Source organism: Orcinus orca, chromosome 9, assembly GCF_937001465.1.
Source record: "Orcinus orca chromosome 9, mOrcOrc1.1, whole genome shotgun sequence".
Lineage (NCBI taxonomy): Eukaryota > Metazoa > Chordata > Mammalia > Artiodactyla > Delphinidae > Orcinus > Orcinus orca.
This window is the reverse complement of record NC_064567.1, coordinates 88,259,848-88,282,693: the sequence shown is the minus strand read 5'-3', so window position 1 is coordinate 88,282,693 and position 22,846 is coordinate 88,259,848. Positions and strand designations below refer to the sequence as shown.

The 22,846-nt window shown below is 42.0% G+C and overlaps 1 protein-coding gene across 3 annotated transcripts in view; it reads left to right on the top strand.

Moving 5' to 3' along the window:
• Positions 1-5,142: 5,142 nt before the first annotated feature.
• Positions 5,143-22,846, top strand: part of ATXN7L1 (ataxin 7 like 1) — a 301,084-nt gene continuing 283,380 nt past the window's right edge. For 2 of the 3 annotated variants that reach the window (XM_033439184.2, XM_004263365.4), the window contains exons 1-2: positions 8,357-8,715; positions 9,536-9,612. The gene's annotated coding sequence lies outside the window, so the exon portion shown is untranslated. Of the gene's footprint in view, positions 5,203-8,356; positions 8,716-9,535; positions 9,613-22,846 lie in introns of those variants that run through there. The other variant, XM_033439150.2, reaches the window with a different exon arrangement.

Genomic DNA, 22,846 nt, shown 5'->3' with positions numbered 1-22,846 from the left:
CTTTGCTGAGTTTAGATTTGGAGAAATGTTGCCATCTAGTGCCCCATGGGAGTCTTAACTCTTTAAGCCGATAAACCAGTCTCCCTCTGCCTAGTTCCACCCACCCTCCCAGATAAAATGTCAGGTAGACCACAACCTAGTACTGGTGAGCATCGCTCCCTTACCTACAGTAGGAACCATGGAAATGTCTCCAGAATTTTAAAAAATCGCTTTTCCCTTTACAAAATGTACAGAGTAAGAGCTAGGCAAAGGCAAAGGAACAGCAACAGAATTAAAATTAATATTGAGTTAATATTTTCCATGTATAGCATATTAAACTCAGTGAGGAATGGGGCAAAGAAATTAGGAAAGTTCAAGATAGAACAGTGAAATACGTGAAGAGAGTCATTGGTCTGGCCTTCCCTTGCACTTTGAGTCCCCTCCCTTCTGAATCTCTCAGACCCTTCCAGGCGCACCAAGCTATAAACCTTCCCACCCTCACCCACATAAAGCCACTAGTCTGTTTTCTCAAGGATGTCCACTTTCTTTCTGCAGTAACAGTCGCTAAATCCATAAGCTACTTCTGCTCTTGTTTCTTGACCTTCCCCTGTCAGGTAGAAGAGGTATATATATATTTAACATCTTTATTGGAGTATAATTACTTTACAATGGTGTGTTAGTTTCTGCTGTATAACAAGGTGAATCAGCTATACATATACATATATCCCCATATCTCCTCCCTCTTGCGTCTCCCTCCCTCCCACCCTCCCTATCCCACCCCTCTAGGTGGTCACAAAGCACCGAGGTGATCTCCCTGTGCTATGCGGCTGCTTCACACTAGCTATCTATTTTACATTTGGTACTGTGTATATGTCAGTGTTACTCTCTCACTTTGTCCCAGCTTACCCTTCCTCCTCCCCACGTCCTCAAGTCCATTCTCTACATCTGCGTCTTTATTCCTGTCTTGCCCCTAGGTTCTTCAGAACCCTTTTTTTTTTTTAGATTCCATATATATGTGTTAGCATACGGTATTTGTTTTCTCTTTCTGATTTACTTCACTCTGTATGACAGACTCTAGGTCCATCCACCTCACTACAAATAACTCAATTTCATTTCTTTTTATGGCTGAGTAATATTCCATTGTATATATGTGCCACATCTTCTTTATCCATTCATCTGTGAATGGACACTTAGGTTGCTTCCATGTCCTGGCTATTGCAAATAGAGCTGCAATGAACATTGTGGTACTTTACTCTTTTTGAATTATGGTTTTCTCAGAGTATATGCCCAGTAGTGGGATTGCTGGGTCGTATGGTAGTTCTATTTTTAGTTTTTCAAGGAACCTCCATACTGTTCTCCATAGTGGCTGTATCAATTTACATTCCCACCAACAGGACAAGAGGGCTCCCTTTTCACCACACCCTCTCCAGCATTTATTGTTTGTAGAGTTTTTGATGATGGCCATTCTGACTGGTGTGAGGTGATACCTTACTATAGTTTTGCTTTGCATTTCTCTAATGATTAGTGATGTTGAGCATCCTTTCATGTGTTTGTTGGCAATCTGTATACCTTCTTTGGAGAAATGTCTATTTAGGTCTTCTGCCCATTTTTGGATTGGTTTGTTTGTTTTTTTCATATTGACCTTGCATGAGCTGCTTGTAAAGTTTGGAGATTAATCCTTTGTCAGCTGCTTCATTTGCAAATGTTTTCTCCCATTCTGAGGGTTGTCTTTTTTTTTTTAATAAATTTATTTTATTTATTTATTTAATTTTGGCTGCATTGGGTCTTCATTGCTGTGCATGGGCTTTCTCTAGTTGCGGCGAGAGAGGGCTACTCTTGGTTGTGGTGCATGGGCTTCTCATTGCAGTGGCTTCTCTTTGTTGCAGAGCATGGGCTTTAGGCACATGGACTTCAGTAGTTGTGGCACGCAGGCTGAGTAGTTGTGGCTCGTGGGCTCTAGAGTCCAGGCTCAGTGGTTGTGGTGCAGGGGCTTAGTTGCTCCGCGGCATGTGGGGTTTTCCCAGATCAGGGCTTGAACCCGTGTCCCCTGCACTGGCAGGCGGATTCTTAACCACTGCACCACCAGGAAAGTCCACTGAGGGTTGTCTTTTCATCTTGTTTATGTTTTCCCTTGCTGTGTAAAAGCTTTTAATTTTCATTAGGTCCCATTTGTTTATTTTTGTTTTTATTTCCATTTCTCTAGGAGGTGGGTCAAAAAGGATCTTGCTGTGGTTTATGTCATAGAGTGTTCTTCCTATGTTTTCCTCTAAGAGTTTTATAGTGTCTGGTCTTACATTTAGGTCTTTAATCCATTTTGAGTTTATTTTTCTGTATAGTGTTAGGGAGTGTTCTAATTTCATTCTTTTACATGTAGCTGTCCAGTTTTCCCAGCACCACTTATTGAAGAGGCTGTCTTTTCTCCATTGTATATTCTTGCCTCCTTTATGAAAGATAAGGTGACCATATGTGCGTGGGCTTATCTCTGGGCTTTCTATTCTGTTCCCTGGATCTATATTTCTGTTTTTGTGCCAGTACCATACTGTCTTTTTTTTTTTTTGAATTTTATTTATTTATTTTTTATGCAGCAGGTTCTTATTAGTAATTGATTTTATACATATTAGTGTATATATGTCAATCCCAATCTCCCAATTCATCACACCACCACCACCACCACCCTCGCCACTTTCCCCCCTTGGTGTCCATATGTTTGTTCTGTGCATCTTTGTCTCAATTTCTGCCCTGCAGACCGGTTCATCTGTACCATTTTTCTAGGTTCCACATTTATGCATTAATATACGATATTTGTTTTTCTCTTTCTGACTTACTTCACTCTGTATGACAGTCTCTAGATCCATCCACGTCTCTACAAATGACCCAATTTCATTCCTTTTTATGCCTGAGTAATAGTCCATTGTATATATGTACCACGTCTTCTTTATCCATTCATCTGTCGTTGGGCATTTAGGTTGCTTCCGTGTCCTGGCTATCGTAAATAGCGCAGCAATGAACATTGGGGTGCATGTGTCTTTTTGAATTATGGTTTTCTCTGGGTATATGCCCAGTAGTAGGATTTCTGTGTCATATGGTAATTCTATTTTTAGTTTTTTAAGGAACCTCCATACTGTTCTCCATAGTGGCTGTATCAATTTACATTCCCACCAACAGTGCAAGAGGGTTCTCTTTTCTCTACACCCTCTCCAGCATTTGTTGTTTGTAGATTTTCTGATGATACCCATTCTAACTGGTGTGAGGTGATACCTCACTGTAGTTTTGATTTGCATTTCTCTAATAATTAGTGATGTTGAGCAGCTTTTCATGTGCTTCTTGGCCACCTGTATGTCTTCTTTGGAGAAATGTCTATTTAGGCCTTCTGCCCATTTTTGGATTGGGTTGTTTGTTTTTTTAATATTGAGCTGCATGAGCTGTTTATATATTTTGGAGATTAATCCTTTGTCCATTGATTCGTTTGCAAATATTTTCTCCCATTCTGAGGGTTGTCTTTTTGTCTTATTTGTAGCTTCCTTTGCTGTGCAAAAACTTTTAAGTTTCATTAGGTTCCATTTGTTTATTTTTGTTATTATTTCCATTACTCTAGGAGGTAGATCGAAAAAGATCTAGCTGTGATTTATGTCAAAGAGTGTTCTTCCGGGCTTCCCTGGTGGCGCAGTGGTTGAGAGTCCACCTGCCGATGCAGGGGACACGGGTTCGTGCCCCAGTCCGGGAAGATCCCACATGCCGCAGAGCGGCTGGGCCCGTGAGCCATGGCTGCTGAGCCTGCATGTCCAGAGCCTGTGCTCCGCAACGGGAGAGGCCACAACAGTGAGAGGCCCACGTACCACAAAACAAAAACAAAAACAAACAAAGAGTGTTCTTCCTATGTTTTCCTCTAAGAGTTTTATAGTGTCTGGTCTTACATTTAGGTCTCTAATCCATTTTGAGTTTATTTTTGTGTATGGTGTTAGGGAGTATTCTAATTTCATTCTTTTACATGTAGCTGTCCAGTTTTCCCAGCACCACTTATTGAAGAGACAGTCTTTTCTCCATTGTATACCCTTGCCTCCTTTGTCATAGATTAGTTGACCATAGGTGAATGCGTTTATCTCTGGGCTTTCTATCCTGTTCCATTGATCTATATTTCTGTTTTTGTGCCAGTACCATATTGTCTTGATTACTGTAGCTTTGTAGTATAGTCTGAAGTCTGGGAGCCTGATTCCTCCAGCTCCGTTTTTTTCCCTCAAGACTGCTTTGGCTATTCGAGGTCTCTTGTGTCTCCTTACAAATTTTAAGATTTTTGTTCTAGTTCTGTAAAAAATACCATTGGTAATTTGATAGGGATTGCATTGAATCTGTAGATTGCTTTGGGTAGTATGGTCATTTTCACAATATTGATTCTTCCAGTCCAAGAACATGGTATATCTCTCCATCTGTTAGTATCATCTTTAATTTATTTCATCAGTGTCTTATAGTTTTCTGCTTACAGGTCTTTTGTCTCCTTAGGTAGGTTTATTCCTAGGTATTTTATTCTTTTTGTTGCAGTGGTAAGTGGAAGTGTTTCCTTAATTTCTTAGAAGAGGTATATTTTTAATGGAAACCTTCAATGACAACAATAATTAGCTATTCCATAGCTAATGGTCAGGCTGGTGGGGGGAGATGCTTTGAATAGGAAGCATCTATAGGGCCTCTCATGCCCCAGCTCTGCTGTGCAACTACGATCTTGTGTTTCATGGTGTTATGTATCTTGACTTAGATTTACATCTTCATTTGTTTGTTTAATGCCAGGCTCCCCAACTAGTCTGTGAGCTCCACTGGGGTGGGGGCTCGGTCTGTTTTGTTCACTGCTAAATGCCTGGAGCTTAGCACAGTGCCTGGCACACAGGAGCACTCTGATGAATGCTGGGGAGAAAAATCTCTAGAGTGACATTCGGTGAAGCGAGTGGAGACTGGGAAGCAGAGCCTACGACACTGGCACTGTCTAGTCAGAGGGGATGCAGTCTCATGATTCTCAGAGCCTGAGCCCCTGGTTCACCTGAAGTCTTAAGCTGGAGCCCCTTCCTCCTTTTTGAAGAGAGCATCGCTCACTGTCTCCTCGCCCCCTTCCACTGGGGCCCAGCCAAGCCTCCAAAAGGCCCCAGGCAGCACAGTTTGAAAACAACTGATTCAATCCCTTCATTTTACAGAGAAAGAAACCCATGGAAAGTGGAGAAACGTGGAAAGGTGACAAAGGTAAGAGACAGAAGACAAAAAAAGTGTATGTCAGAGAAAGAATCTGCTTTGTCATATTTTCCCCTGACAGCTCTTCACTGTAATTCAAGAACACCCGTCAGAGCTGTTCTCCCTCATCTGGGAATTAACTGTGAGAAACATCCCGCCTGGCCTGGAAACAAAAGAGGCCTGGAGAGAGTGTCAGGGGCTTGGTGTCCAAGAGGAACCGAGCGGCTGGAGGAGGTGGCTTTGAGGATCCTGATGATTAAGAGGGTGTGTACGTTGTAAAGGGCCCATCTGGGAAATAGCAGCCACGTTGAGACATTGAGGACAAAGGCTTTTTTGTCCTTTGCCACCCGTGAGGCAATGCTTTTCTGAGCAGCTCTAATTATAAATCCCTGTCCCGCTAAGATGGGTAAACTTGGCAGCATTTGAGGTCTGCCTTGTGTCTTGACTATTTCTCAGTTGGTTTAGGTTTGGCAAAACCCCAAGTGCATTTTGCCAAGCACTCTTTCCCTTAATTTCTAATCCCCTGAGTGGCTTAAGGGAAATTTCATCCATATGTTTCTGAGTCATTTACTGTGAACTCATCTTTTTGGTAAAAGAAATATGTTCCCAAGCCAGCACAGTCTAGAGAATAGCAAATTTTTCAGGCTGAAACAGGTCATGCTTTCTTTGGGAAGAATTTCCTGAGTTTTCTGAGTACAAGTAGGAGGGAAGGAGAACAACATTTCCTGTTCTCATATTCCTTCCCCTGCCTGCATGTCCTTTCTTAAGGCTTAGTTGAAAACCTCCTCTATTTTCTAGGAAGCTGGTGAATGCCATATTTGCATTTGGATCTAAACAAACTCTATAGACTTGTCATTTCAACACAAATTCTCCTTTTTAACCTACATTGGAAAAGAAACAAGCAATTATTGGACACATATACTACATGGCAGGTGCATCTTAGCGGCCTGGTGAGATAGACATTATTCTCACATATAAAGAGTCTGAGACTAAAAAATATTAAGTTAATTAGACAAGGCATGAACTTAATAAAAGGCAAAGTCAGAATTCAAATCTGGGGCTGTCAGTTTCCCAAGTTCACACTCCTTCCATCTGTCCATGCTCGTTCTCATGCACAGAGAGGAGGCCCAACACGTTCTAGTTGATAATCATCATGGAGCTAATGATGAATTCTGGCCAGATGTTTTTGGTAAAGTCAACAGAGACTAGATTTGACATTATTGAAAAATAGTTATCTTCTTTTCTATTACCTCAGGAGACTTTGGGACGTACTTACTCACTGTGGGGAGATGTCATACATAGAAATTATGAGTCTTGATCATACTACTATATATAAAATAATCAACAAAGATCTACTGTATAGCACAGGGAACTCTACTCAATATTCCATAATAATATATGTGGGAAAAGAATCTGAAAAAGAATGGGTATATGTATATGCATAACTGAATCACTTTGCTGTACACCTGAAACTAACACAACATTGTAAATCAATCATACTCTGATATAAAATTTAAATTAAATTATAAAAAAGAAATTGTCAGTCTTGGAAGTGAACTCTTCTATATTACTAATATCCAAGGTATAACTCTTAGTTTACAGAAATTACAGGTAATCAAGGAACACGTTAAACAATACCATGAGGATGCAATCAGCAAAATCCAGAATGTTGAAAATTCTGTGAGACAGATGGCCCAGTTTCTTCAATAAACAAATGGCTAGGGGGAAAAAAGAGGGCAAGGAAGCCTATAGATTAGAAAATGCAAAAGACATTTCAATGGAATGCAATGTGTGGATCTTATTCGGGTGCTGATTTGAGCAAACCAAGAGTAAAAAGAAATCATGAGCTAATCAGGGAAATTTAAGCGCTGCCTGAATATTTTATAATATTAACAAATTATTGGGTCTTTTTTTTAGATGTGATGAGGGTATTGTGATTGTTTTAAAAAGAAGAGAGAGATAGACCTTATCTCTTAGAAATACTACTTAAGTAAAACTTTATGTTGCCTTGAACTTGTTTTAAAGTAATCTGGGGTGGGGAGGATGTTGCGAATGGGATGAGGGGACAGATAAAAGGAGACTGACCACATTTGAACAAGGATTGAAGCTGGGTGATAGGTACAAGGGGTTCATTATATTAGTCAGACAGATGTTTATATGTTTGAAAGTGTCCATAATTTTAAAATTGTTATGATTATAATGATCAAAGTTATTCTAATTAATTTAATATTTCCCCTTTTCTCCCACATTTGCATCTTAATCTTTACAACAACTCCATGGGGTCTGACATGAACATGCTATGGGTTTTTGTGGTGGTAGTGGTGGTTTAAAAGAAGAAAAGGAAGGAGGGAAGAAAGGAAGGGAGGGAGGGAGGGAGGAAGGAAGGAAGGGAGGAAGGAAGGGAGGGACTAAGGAGGAAAGAGAAGGAAATGGAAGGGAAGGGAAGGGAAGAAAAGCTGAGCTACTGGAGAAGGGAAGTAATTTCTTGACAAAGAGAGTCAATTTTCTGCAGATTCAAGTCCCCAAATACCTGGAATTCATGTGTGTTCAGTCTTAGCCTCTTGACTGTCTGATATCTGGATTGTAGAACTGAGCTATAGGCGTGGGCCTAGGTGCCAGGACCTAGGTAAAGGAGCACTTCACCTTGGCTTTTGTCCCTGACTCCATGGAGTTTCCTTTAATGTTGACCTCTTAAAGCTGCTCTCAATAATCTGCACCATAAAGGATATTGGACAGCAAGCGGCAGACATACTTGTAATATTCTTCTTTAAAAAAAAAAAACAAAAAAACAACTCCCAGATATTTTGTTTCTTGGATGAAGTTACTGACGAAACAATTATGAGTGATGTTAGGCTGATGGTAAAGTAAATGTATGCTCCCTCTCAGGTATCACATGAAAATGAGAGTAAGAACTTTACATTCAGTTGTATAACATCATGTGCTTTCTTCTGTAACTTTTTTTAACAGACATTTTCTAATATACATAAAGAGAACGCATAGGATATGACCTGCTTCCATGATGTCCAGCTCTAACAGTTGTCAATAACCATATTATGTCATCTATGCCTTTCCTTCCCTCCCTGCCAATGGATTATTTAAAAACAAATTCCAAGCATCCTTATTGTATCATCTGTAGAAGTTCTGTGTGCATCTCTTTTTATTTCAGATAAATGGGATTAATAGATGAGCCGCAGATGTATCTGTAGAGCGAAGACTACACCCAGAGATAACCAGTCTTGTGGCTTTGGAGGTAGGAGGAGACGGTAGGGCAGTTGGCGGAGGCTGCGAGGAAGCACGGCAGCGGGTACTGCGTCAACAGTGAGAACCGCAGATTAGAGGCCCAGAGCCCTGCCTGAGCGCTGCAGTTTCAAGGAGGGGACTTCCGTATACGATGCCGGAAGCCGGGCAGGGCTGATTATGGAGCGGAGCAGGGAGCATCTGGTCCTCTACGATCACCACCTGGGCAGCGTCAACGAGACGGCATCAGAGCTGCCAGGGAGGGAGCCGCGCGGAGGGAGAGTCCAGGTTTGGGACACTGAAAATTGTTCATTTGGACTGTCAAAACGTTTATTCCCACCCAATTTGATAGAACCCTTTCTAAACCTTTTTTTTTTTTTTTCTTTTTTGCGGTACGCGGGCCTCTCGCTGCCGTGGCCTCTCCCATTGCGGAGCACAGGCTCCGGACGCGCAGGCCCAGCAGCCATGGCCCACGGGCCCAGCCGCTCCGCGGCACGTGGTATCTCCCCGGACCGGGGCACGAACCCGTGTCCCCTGCATCGGCAGGCGGACTCCCAACCACTGCGCCACCAGGGAAACCCGTTTCTAAACCATTTTACACACTCCTCTGCCTTCCTAAGGAGAGAAGTGCAGGGAACTTTCAGCCGTTTCTTAATGACTTCAAGGCATTACCATCAAGGACAGTTTTGTGTTGACCTCACGTATGGCCATGCCTCCAGCGACTGAGAATTATTTTACATGTGTGCTCCTAAACGAAAGGGCCACTAGATTTTTCTTTTTTTTTTTTCTTTTAAAGTATTTATTTACGTGTTTTGGCTGCACAGGGTCCTAGTTGCAGCGTGTGGGATCTTTAGTTGCCGCTAGCAGGATCTAGTTCCCTGAACAGGGATCGAACCCCGGCCCACTGCATTGGGAGCACGGAGTCTTAACCACTGGACCACCAGGGAAGTCCCTAGATTTTTCTTTTTCTTCTTTAAATTGAAGTATAGTTGATTTACAATATTGTGTTGGTTTCAGATGTACAACAGAGTGATTCAGTTACATATATATGTATTTTTTCAGATTATACTCAATATCTTATAATAATCTATCTTTTTTATTTTAATAGGATAAGGTGAAGGTGGAAGGCATTGTCTCTGCTCTCCTGTCAGCTGTCACTTTTTACAGCCATCAACATACCTGATGGTAAGAACCACCTCTGTTCTGCTTCTAATGTGATGCTTCTAACCAGGCTGTGAATATTGTTACACCTGTGTCTGAGGTAAGAGTAAATTGACTGTGTGTGAGAATCCAGGAGACTCACTTTGGGGTAAAGTGTATGGATTTTGTGACACCAGTTTTGTGTCTTCAGAATCTCTTTGTGGCTTGCTTTTTAGTAATTAGCTAAGTCCTGGGTAGTTAAGGCTGCTGAGTAGGTGATACATTACTTCCGTATTGCTCACAGCTGTTTGACACAAGCTCAAGAAAGACCCTAAATCAGATCTCAGCATCTCCCAGAGATAAGAAAATGATAGCAAGGCATAGGACATGAGCAGTAAGTAGCCTGAAACTATAGATACACCATGGTAAAAACATCCTCTTGGATATCCCTGGGTCTTGGTGGGAGAGAATTGAGAATGGAAATAGTAATTTTCTAAAGTATGTTTTATTCAAAAAACAAAACAAAAAGACACAGAACTTATCTTTAAGAATGCATTCAACTACATAAAAATCAGTAAGTCTGGGAGTGAAAAGATGCTCGTCCAATGAAGTGGATGAAAGATGGTTTCCCAAAACATAACATAAACCTTTGCATACAGCTAAGAAAGCAAGGCCAGAGTGCTCAACCCCCCAGACTTGTGCTACAAGTTTCAGTTGCCCACAGGAAGTGCAGGTGATTACCTTTCCAGTTATCTTCCTGACAATTCCTTGCTCAGCAAGAAGACCCTCTGTTTTAGATTTATTTTGACCAACAGGGACGTGTAGTTGGCGTGCTGGAAATGAGGACCGTCTTAGGTGAGAAGCTCCTGACGTTCTGTTGTTCTGAGTTATGGGAAATTGGGATGCAAGATGCTGGCAGACAAGGGTTCTGGGTGTTAGGAAAGAAGGTTCTCAAACTGCAGAGAAAAGATAGAAATTTTATGAACTGAGGCCCTGTAGCATTGACTCTCAACCCTTACTGTGCAGTAAATTCATCTGGGGAATTTTGTTCATTGAACTTTCCTGATTGAGGTATAATTTATATTAATCAAGTGTATAGATATAAATGTACCACATTTAAGACCCCACTTTGAAAATGAATTTGGACAAATGCATATGCTTTGTAACCCACACCACTATCAAGATGCAGGACAACTCTACCATCCCTGAATGACCCCTCGTGAGCTTCCGAGAAAGCCCCCCTTTTCTACAAGCAACCTACGTTCAGATCCCTGTCTCCATATCTTGTGCCTATTCTAGAACTTCGTATAAATGGAGTCATATAGTAGGTACTTTGTGTGTGGGGGGGGGTGGTTTTCACTCAGCATCATGATTTTGAGGTACATCCATGTTGTCACATGAATCAGTAGTTTTCTCCTTTTCTGTTACCGGATCGTATCTTGTTATATGGATATACCACAATGCGTTCATCCATTCTGTAGTTGAGGGACATTTGGATTGTTTCCAGTTTGGGGCTATTATTAATGAAGCTGCTAAGTCTTTTCGTGTGCATGTATTTTCACTTCTCTTGGATGAAAACCTTGAAGCAGTGTTGTCATTGGGTCGGTGTATGTTTCACTTTATGAGAACCTGCCAGACCAATTTCCAAAGTGGTCACATCATTTTGTTCTCCCAGCAGAAATGAATGAGAGTTCTAGTTGCTCTGCTGTCGTCAGTATTCTTTTAATTTTAGCCATTAGTTGGTATCTCATTTTGGTTTTAATTTGCATTTCCCTGGTGACTAATGATATTGAACACTTTTTCATGTGCTTATTGGCTGTCTGTATTTTTTCTTTTGTGAAGTGCCTAGTCAAGCTTTTTGGCCAGCTTTTCAGTTGGGCTATTTGTGTTTTTAATTACTGAGTTATAGGAATTGCTAAAATATCCTGGATACAAGTCCTTTGTCAGATACACATGTGGCAAATATTTTCTCCAGGTCTGACTTGTTTCCTCTTTTTATTAGCAGTATATTTTAATGGGCAGAAGTTTTTCATTTTAATGAAGTCCATTTTAACACTTTTTAAAACGATTATCTGGGTAACCTAAAAAAAAATACCTATGACTTGGCCCTACCCCAGAGATCTGGTTCAACTAGTCTGTGTTGGGGCCAAGCATCAGTGCTTTTTAAAGATTCCTTCAGTCTTTCCACTGTGCAGCCAGGGTTGAGAACCCCAGAACTAAAGGGAAATACGACTTGAAATATAGAGGGCTCTAAAAAATGAAATTCTGAAAATATGATAAGGCATAATCCCAGTTAACGTCAAGGAGGTACCTAAAATCCCCTGTTCATCAGCACAGGAAATGTTTACAATGAGGAGACAGAGTCGGCAGGTAAGGACAGGCTATGGTGCTGTTACAGCTCTGGCCTCAGGCCTGTGGGATGCTCAGAGAGGAAGAAAATGGACCTTAGAAAATTGTGTTTGGGGCAAGAAGATGAACAAGAAAGGCAACATCCTAGAGTAGCTGGGAAAACAGATGATGGGAGTGCCCAGCTGGGGTTTTATTTCTGCCCTTGCCATCTGGAAACAGAATCTCCAACACCAGTAAAATGGAACATAGGTGGTTAAGAGGGAACAGTAGCTGAAGATGGATGAAGAGGCAGTGAGGGAGACCTGAGCGGCTCCCAATGAGTTCAGGTCTCCAGGCCATGTGAATCACAGCCCTGGGAACGGGAGGACCTTGAGAGGTAATTGAGGAATCATTCTGTAATCTTTGAAAATCACGGATCAAGGGAACAGTGCCAGAAAACGAGAAAATGCTCCAAGTTTCAAAAATGGCGCTGTCAGAAACCATCAGGTCACAACAGTGTCCAGCAGCTGTCCTGGGGATGTGCCCCTTGAAGACTGGGCAGCTGCAGGCAGTCCCCAGGAAGCTCCCTGCCCCCCCACCACACACACACAAAGCAGCTTTGACTTCAAATCCAGTTGACAAGACTCTCCTCTGGGGATAAATCCTATGAACACAGGCCCTGCCCAGCCCTGCTTCACTACATTTTTAGCTTCTCTTATATGAGTAATAATTCTGTCATTAGTTATTTACATTTATTGCACACCTACTATATGCTATGCTACTATATACGTTTCTCAAGTTCTAAAACTCCTGAGTCCTCAGGAATACAGGCTCAGCCCAGACAGAGATCCAAAGACCTCTGTTTGAAAAGCACTGGATTAAAAGTTAAGAGCCAGTAGATGGATAAATAAACTGTGGGACATCTAGACAACTGAATATTGTTCAGCACTAAAACAAAATGAGCTATAAAGACACAAAAAGACTTGGAGGAACCTTAAGTGCATATTACTAAGTAAAAGAAGCCAATCTGGAAAGACTATGTACTACATGATTCCAACTATATGACATTCTGGAAAAGACCAAACTGTACAGTAAGAAGATCAGTGGTTGCCAGGGATGCAGGGGGAGGAAAAGAAGGATGAATACACAGAGCACAGAGGATTTTTAGAGAGGCGAGATTCTTCTGTATGATACTATAATGGTGGATACACGTCATTGTACATTTGTCCAAACCCATAGCATGTGCAGCACTGTGAGTGAACCCTAATGTGAACTGTGGACTTTGGGTGATAATGATGTGTCAGTGTGGGTTCACTGACTGTCACAAATGTACCCTCTCATAGGGGGGATGTCGATGGTGAGGGAGGCTCTGCATGTGTGGGGCACGGAGCATATGGGAACTGTGTACTTCCACTCAGTTTTGCTCTGAACCTAAAACTGCTCTAAACAATAAAGTCTGTGTTTAAAAATTAAACAGTTAAGAACAGAAAATAAAATTTTTGTAGAGAACATTTGGGCCCCTCAAAGTATACCCATGCACCCAATTGAAGAAATAGTGTGTGACATGCTTCATATGCATTCTTTCTAATTCTTAAAGTCACCTGCAGGATACATATTATTATTTTTCAAATTTTAGAGATGATTTAACTGGGACAGGTTTTTTTTTTTTTTTTTTTTCGCGGTACTTGGACCTCTCACTGTTGTGGCCTCTCCCGTTGTGGAGCACAGGCTCCGGACGCGCAGCCTCAGCGGCCATGGCTCATAGGCCCAGCCGCTCCGCAGCATGTGGGATCCTCCCGGACCGGGGCACGAATCCGTGTCCCCTGCATTGGCAGGCGGACTCTCAACCACTGCGCCACCAGGGAAGCCCTTAACTGGGACAGGTTTAAGGAAAGTGACCCAAGTCGCATTGCAAGTAACTGGCAGGACAGGATTAAACTCAGGTCTTCCATGAGGGTGAAAAATGCATGCCCTTGACAGTGACTCCTCACTGCCTCCCACCTCGACCTCCACTTATCTGTTGTGCACTTACCTGGATTCAGCACCGTCTCAGACCTTTCTCAGCCTGACTTTGTATGCGTGCTCCTCCTTTGACCTCCTCTTAGCCCAGCCCTCAGTCTTAATTCCCAGGCCTGCTGACCAAATACTTGCCAACCTCATTCTAAGATGGCCAGCCCCTTATGCAGCACTCTTTCTATCTCTAGCTTTGATTCTGCCCTAACCCCCACCTGTATACCCAGCCGTGCCTTGCCCAGCCCAGCCCAGCAGCAGGAATCAGAGCCTTGTCCTGGCTCAAGGCCCAATCATAGCAATTTGAGCCATGAAATGGAAGAACTCAGGGCCTCTTCTGCTGCATCTAGAGGAGACCACATCTTCATCACTTCCAGGAAGTGATGCTGTCATATTGTCTAACATCAATTAGAGACCAGTGTGGGATACGATCTATGAATTTGAGGTGCTTTGCTTTCTGAAGAGGCTTATAGTCCCATTTCTGGTGCCTTTTGGAATGAATGGGTGTTATGTCAATACCCTGAGTGGTAGAAGGAGAGCAACAGTCATGGGCTTCCTCACAAAGTAAAAAATGTGAGTAAAACTTCTGGCATTGTTAGAACAAACAACTGTTCATGAACTAGTGCATCCACAATGCCTGTATCATGACTGCTTCTCTTCCCTAAGACATGGGCGCAGATGGTCCATACTTGTCTGGGAGCCAGGTTCAGTAATGCTGTTATTTGATCTGTCCGAAAATGGGTAGCAATATCTGTTACCAGCTTAAATACCTTCTGGAAGTTTGGATGGTACATATCTATAACATGGTATTTAAACTTTTTAATGAGTTAAGTCTAATTGCCATTCTAACTTTGTATGTGAAGTCAAGTTCATAATAAAGCTGTTATTAAATGAAAAAAAGTGGACAAATGGTTAGCTAGCCAGTAGGAGTTAGAATTGGTGGGCAGAACTCCAGAGCCCCTTGTGGCAGCTGTGACATCTTTTCTCTGTGAAGGTGAAGCAGTGCCTTCTGGGAGTCTAGCAGGAGCTATGCCACAGCAAAGGAAGGCATTGTCAACTGAGCTCCATCTCCCGGTGTCCCAGCCATGGTCTACTGAGGGACGTTGGAGAGGCTGGCAAGGCTCAGGGGCATTCTCATCTGAGCCAAGGGTAACACCATGAATTTCAAGGCCATTAATGATTTCGTATTTGAGAGTTGAGAACAGAGTTAGTCCTCAGAAGCTGTGATCCTGACCTCCTGACCCATGATGGGCATAACCACCAGCCTGACACTGGTGTACACTGGGGTACAGGTTCCATGGTACCCACCCACTGCCCCTACAAAGAGTTCATCAAGACCAAGTTTTTCACAATGATTTATTCTCCATCCATCTTCTTTGGTCCACTTTTTGAAAAAATAAAACCAGGGAGCTAAGGCTATGAGACATCTAGAAGGCTTTTAATACCACAGTCATGCAGGACTGCTGCCGAACTCACTAGGCCAGTTCTCGGCAGGTATGTTCTGTACCACATTACACTTTCAGAGGCCTTACACCTACCCAGGTAAGTAAAGGGTAGAAGCAGACATAATAGCCTTCTGGACTCAGCCTAATTACTAAGCAAGCTTCCTATGCTCACCAAGAAACAATTTTATTACAATTTGGCTTCATACAGAACTGTCTGCAAGCTAAAAAAGCACTGATTAGTGAGCATGAATATTTCATTCTCTTAACAGTTCTATTTTTCAAAATAAGTTATTTAATAATCCTCTACTCTATAAAAAGTGATTCATTTCCTATTGCTACTATTAACAATTACCACAAATGTAGCAGCTTCAACAGCAGAAAATTCTTATGTTAGAGTTTCATCGTAGGTCAGAAGTCTAAAATGAAGGTGTGGGCGGGGCTGTATTTTTTCCAGTGGCTCTACAGGAGACTCTATTTCCTTACCTTTTCCAGCTTCTAGAGGCCTCCTGCATTCCTTGGCACGTGGCCCCTTCCTTTACCTTCAAAGTCAGAAACACTACATCTCTCTGACCCTTCTTGTGTTGGTCACATTTGGTTCAAAATGAGTGAAACTTGAATTCACGGTAGTTTATTAAAACAAACCAAAAAATAAGGGTTTTCTTGCTTCTAAGTTCAAAGTGAGCAAAGAGACCTACTCAGGGCTCCAGGCCTACCACGCAGCAAGGCTGCTCAGATGGTGTCCCTGGCAAAGGAGGCAGGGACCCCCCCTGCTGTGAATGTAACACCCAGCTCCCAGTGGTGTGCACAAGAGGGAATTTGTAAATCTGACAGCGGCTGCCTCTAGGGAGCGGAATTGGGAGGAGCAATTTTTTTTTTTTTTTGCGGTACGCGGGCCTCTCACCGTTGTGGCCTCTCCCGTTGTGGAGCACAGGCTCTGGATGCGCAGGCTCAGCGGCCATGGCTCACGGGCCCAGCCGCTCTGCGGCATGTGGGATCTTCCCAGACTGGGGCACTAATCCACGTCCCCTGCATAGGCAGGCGTACTCTCAACCACTGCGCCACCAGGGAAACCTGGAGGAGCAATTTTATACACTTCAATTTAACACTCATTTAGCATCTATTTACTTGCATTTAAAAACAAAGGAAGAGGGGCCTCCCTGGTGGCGCAGTGGTTAAGAATCCGATTGCCAATGCAGGGGACATGGGTTTGACCCCTGGTCCGGGAAGATCCCACATGCCCCAGAGCAACTAAGCCCGTGCACCACACACTACTGAGCCTGCGCTCTAGAGTCCGCGAACCACAACTACTGAAGCCCACATGCCTAGATCCCATGCTCCACAACAAGAGAAGCCACCACAGTGAGAAGCCGCGCACTGCAACGAAGAAAGGCTCGAATAAAAAGAAAGCCCACGCGCAGCAACGAAGACCCAACGCAGCCAAAAATTAATTAATTAATTAATTAAAAAAAAAAAAGAGTGCAGAATTTGGAGTCGAACAGATTGTTCAAATTTTAATTCAACTACTTATTAGCTGTGGGAACTGAGGCAGGTCACTCACCTTGACTGGCCCTCGGTCATCTCTAACACTGGAAAGATACCTGCTGCATAAAGTCCTCATGAGAGACAACCTAAAAGACTTGTTTAAACTCACTATAAACTCGCTCCAACCATATTCATGGATGGACAACCAAGAGCCCAGAAATGGCAAGAGAGACCCTGAGAAGGAAACAGTTGCTGTCTTCAAGTGTTGGGGGGAAAAGCGGAAATGACTTTTTTCTGTGTTGCTCTAAAAGGCATAACTGAGACCCATAGGGTGAAAGTTTTGTGGCGGAAATGCCTTTCAAGTCACAGTAAGGAGGGACTGCTCCAGCTCAGGCCACTTGTGAAAGGCAGTGTGTGCCTGGTGGCTGGAGGAATCCCAGTGCAGGCTGCATAAGCACCTGCCAGAGACGATCTGCAGGAGAGTGTTGCCCTGGGAGCCTGTTTAGTGAGTGGTTTTGAAACCAGGCTGATCATCGGAAGCACAAGGAGAGCTTTACAAAATGCAGGTTTTGTGTCCACACACAGTCCTAATGAACCAGAATGGTTCTGTGGGGACCAGAATATGTATTTCAGAAAAATTCATCAAGAGAGTCTGATGAAAAGGAGAAACCAGTGGATTATGACCTCTCTGATACCTTGAGTTCAAGAATCCACGACGTGATATTTACTGAGTTGAATTTTAAAGAGTGAAGCAGGGCTTCCCTGGTGGCGCAGTGGTCGAGAGTCCACCTGCCGATGCAGGGGACACGGGTTCGTGCCCCGGTCCGGGAAGATCCCACATGCCGCGGAGCGGCTGGGCCCGTGAGCCATGGCCACTGAGCCTGCGCGTCCGGAGCCTGTGCTCCGCAACGGGAGAGGCCACAACAGTGAGAGGCCCGCGTACCACAGAAAAAAACCAAAACCAAAAACAAAAAAAAATAAAGAGTGAAGCAACGGTAAATGAGGGCCAGAGTGTCTTTGTAGGAAATGGGAAAGGGGAAAGAGTGCAAATAAGAGGGGGACCCCATCTCTGTGACAACCCAAAAGCATGGCCAGGAAACAAGGATTCCTCATCCAGGAGATGACCTGGATCCATGGAGACCCTGCTGCCCTCTGACAAGGGGACCCTTAGGTATATATCAACTTCCTGCAAACCGCTAGCATAAATTTCCTTTGAAAACCAGAGTTACAAACAATCCCTCCCCACTAGGAACATTTGACAGATTCCATTTTGAGAGATGAGCTACGTGTTAGACAAAACTGGCGACAGGGAGAGATGTCACGATTCTATGGCCAATGAAGGAAACAGAGGAGAGGTGCAGTCTTTGTTACTTTTTAATTGGAGGAAGATGTTATCTCGGCAGCAAGACATTTAAGAGGTGCCATTAATTGTTTGTTGCTGTCACTGATGAGAAGAAGGAGAACAGGCAGGGAGTAGACTTTGAAAATTAACCATCTTCAAAAATTAAGGAGGAGTTCCTAGACCTAGTGGGGAGCAGCTTAGAGTATTAAAAATGAGTAAAGTACTAGTTGCAATGACAGCCACTTTCCTAGTCATCATAACTAGGTAAGTATCTCTTGGTTATAATATTGGGATACTACCTTATTCTGGGAGCAGCATTTCCCAAATCCTGTTCAGAGGAGGACACCTAAAAACTTGAGAATGCAAATGTGCACCAAACTTTGTGTGTAGCTGGATAAAATGGTCTCCTGCATAATTATTTTACTACTATTTTCGAAATTTATGTAGACACTATTGTAATTAATAAAATATATACATAGTTATTTAAAACTTTACTGAACACAAAGCAGCTTTTCATCACCAAGACCTATTCCAGTTGATGGTTACCAAAGTACAAATGCTATCATCTGGGCGTGCACAAACCTCCTGCTTGAGAGAGTGAAAACTAAGCTCAGTCATTTAGGAAGGGTCTCTTTGTGTTCATTTTCCTCTCATGCACTCTACAAATAGCTTTTCCTTGCTTTACATTGAGCTGGCTCTTCAAGTGTCGAGAGGAAAGGAGATGGGAGTGCAAAGACAGGTTGGAGGAAAAGAGCAGTGATTTAGCTGCTTTCGTTTTGTGGTGTGGGGAGGTCCCCTTCCCACCAAGTAAAAATCTTCATGTGTTTTGCCAGCAAACAGAGCTCTCTGAGGCTGCCAACATAAGTGAAATAAAGTGTAATTTAGTTTATTAAAAAAAAAAAAACTCTGCTATTAGAAAACCTAAGAATTATTGGGAAGAGGGATTGCCTGAATTATTCATTGCTTCAAAAAGTAATCATTGATTTTCTCCGACATACAAGGTTTGTAGACTGCCCTCCGGCAATTTACAAAATAGTGGGGATGCTACCAGAAAAGGAACAGGAAAGGAATGTTTTGCATACCAAAAAGTCAGACACAGTAATTTATTATCTTACATTAAATTAGACTATAGCTGTACAATTTGTAAACATCTTTCAAATTATGAAATTCAGTGCTGGCAAGTTGTTGAAAATGATACGCCCACACCCCATGGTAGCAGTGTAAATTGATACAATCCTTCAGCAAAGCAGTTTGATGGTGCATTCAAGAGTCTTAAAATGTTCAGCCCTTGATCCCATTATTTATGGGAATTTAATTTTAAGTAAAAAAGCCAAAGGCAGTTAAAAGTTACATGGAGAAATATTTTCATTGAGCACAGTTTCTTTTCTTTTTTTTCTGGCTGCACCACATGGCTTGTGGGATCTTAGTTCCCCGACCAGGGATTGAACCAGGGCCCTTGACAGTGAAAGCACAGAGTCCTAACCACTGGACTGCTGTGGAATTCCCTGAGCACAATTTCTAATATTGATATTTTGGAAGCCATCTAAGGCTTAACAATGGAGGAACATTAAAGTAAATTATAGTAAGGCTACGCAATTAAATACTATGTAGCTATTAGGATGTAAGTAACGAACGATAGAAACAAAATGCAGAAGATACAGTACTGAGTGAAGAAAACAGAATATAAAATTGTATCTATGCCTTAATTGTAGTTGAATAAAAATATATTATCTATATTGATGCTTCCAATCCAAGAACATGGTATGTCTCTCCATCTGTTTGTGTCATCTTTGATTTCTTTCATCAGTGTCTTATAGTTTTCTGAGTACAGGTCTTTTACCTCCCTAGGTAGGTTTATTCCTAGGTACTTTATTCTTGTTGTTGCAATGGTGAATGGGAGTGTTTCCTTAATTTCTCCTTCAGATTTTTCGTCATTAGTGTTTAGGAATGCCAGAGATTTCTGTGCATTAATTTTGTATCCTGCAACTTTACCAGATTCATTGATTAGCTCTAGTAGTTTTCTGGTGGCATGTTTAGGATTCTCTATGTATAGTATCATGTCATCTGCAAACAGTGACACTTTCATTTCTTCTTTTCCAATTTGTATTCCTTTTATTTATTTTTCTTCTCTGATTGCCATGGCTAGGACTTCCAAAACTATGCTGAATAATAGTTGTGAGTGTGGACATCCTTATCTTGTTCTTGATCTTAGAGGAAACGTTTTCAGTTTTTCACCATTGAGAATGATGTTGGCTGTGGGTTTGTCATATAGGGCCTTTATTATGTTGAGGTAGGTTCCCTCTATGCCCACTTTCTGGAGAGTTTTTATCATAAATGGGTGTTGAATTTTGTCAGAAGCTTTTTCTGCATCTATTGAGATGATCATATGGTTTTTATTCTTTAATTAGTTAATATGGTTTATCACATTGACTGATTTGCATATATTGAAGAATCCTTGCATCCCTGAGATAAATCCCACTTGATCATGATGTATGATCCTTTTAATGTGCTGTTGGATTCTGTTTGCTAGTATTTTGTTGAAGATTTTTGCAGCTATGTTGATCAGTGATATTGGTCTGTAATTTTCTTTTTTCGTGATATATTTTTCCGCTTTTGGTATATGGGTGATGGTGGCCTCGTAGAATGAGCTTGGGAGTGTTCCTTCCTCTGCAATTTTTTGGAAGAGTTTGAGAAGGATGGGTGTTAGGTCTTCTCTAAATGTTTGATAGAATTCACCTGTGAAGCCATCTGGTCCTGGACTTTTGTTTGTTGGAAGATTTTTAATTGCAGTTTCAATTTCATCCCTTGTGATTGGTCTGTTTATATTTTCTATTTCTTCCTGATTCAGTCTTGGAAGATTGTACCTTTCTAAGAATTTGTCCATTTCTTCCAGGTTGTCCATTTTATTGTCATTTAGTTGCTTGTAGTAGTTTCTTATGATCCTTTATATTAAAGCAATCTACAGATTCAATGCAATCCCTATCAAATTACCAGTGGCATTTTTCACAGAATTAGAACAAAAACTTTTACAATTTGTATGGAAACACAAAAGACTCTGAATAGACAAAGCAATCAATCTTGAGAAAGAAAAACAGAGCTGGAGGAATCAGGCTCACTGACTTCCAACTATACTACAAAGTTACAGTAATCAAGACAGTATGGTACTGGTAGAAAAACAGAAATGTAGCTTAGTGGAACAGGATAGAAAGCCCAGAGATAAACCCATGCACCAATGGTCACCTAATCTATGATAAAGGAGTCAAGAATATACAATGGAGATAAGACAGTCTCTTCAATAAGTGGTGTTGGGAAAACTGGACAGCTAAATGTAAAAGAACAAAATTAGAACACTCCCTAACACCACACACAAAAAGAAACTCAAGATGGATTAAAGACCTAAATGCAAGACTGGACACTATAAAATTCTTAGAGGAAAACATAGGAAGAACACTCTTTGACATAAATCACAGCAAGTTCTTTTTTGATCCACCTCCTAGAGTAATGAAAATAAAAACAAAAGTAAGCAAATGGGACCTAATTAAACTTAAAAGCTTTTGCACAGCAAAGGAAACCATAAACGAGACGAAAAGGCAACCCTCAGAATGGGATAAAATATTTGCAAATGAAGCAACTGACAAGGGATTAATCTCCAAAATATACAAACAGCTCATGCAGCTCAATATCAAAAAAAAAAAAAACCCAATCAAAAAATGGGCGGAAGGCCTAAATAGACAATTCTCCAAAGAAGAAATACAGATGGCCAAGAGGCACGTGAAAAGATGCCCAACATCACTAATTATTAGAGAAATGCAGATCAAAACAACAATGAGATATCACCTCACACCAGTCATAATGGGCATCATCAAAAAATCTACAAACAATAAATGCTGGAGGGCTTCCCTGGTGGCGCAGTGGTTGAGAGTCCGCCTGCCGATGCAGGAGACACAGGTTCGTGCCCCGGTCCAGGAAGATCCCACATGCCGCGGAGCGGCTGGGCCCATGAGCCATGGCCGCTGAGCCTGCGCGTCCGGAGCCTGTGCTCCACAACGGGAGAGGCCACAACAGTGAGAGGCCCGCATACCACTAAAAAAAAAAAAAAAAAAAAAATGCTGGAGAGGGTGTGGAGAAAGAGGAACCCTCTTGCACTGTTGGTGGGAATGTAAATTGATACAGCCACTGTAGAGAACAGTATGGAGGTTCCTTAACAAACTAAAAATAGAACTACCATATGACCTAGCAATCCCACTACTGACCTTATACCTTAAGGAAACCATAATTCAAAAAGACACATGCACCCCAATGTTCGTTGCAGCACTATTTAACAATAGTCAGGACATGGAAGCAACCTAAATGTCCATCGACAGTTGAATGGATAAAGAAGATGTGGTACATATATACCATGGAATATTACTCAGCCATAAAAAGAAATGAAATTGGGTCATTTGTAGAGATGTGGATGGACCTAGAGTCTGTTATACAGAGTGAAGTAAGTCAGAGAAAAACAAATATTGTATATTAACGCATATATGTGGAATCTAGAAAAATGGTACAGATGAACCTATTTGCAGGGCAGGAATAGAGACTCAGATGTAGAGAATGGACGTGTGGTTGCGGGAGGGGGTGTGGGATGAACTGGGAGATTGGGACTGACATATATACCCTACCATGTGTA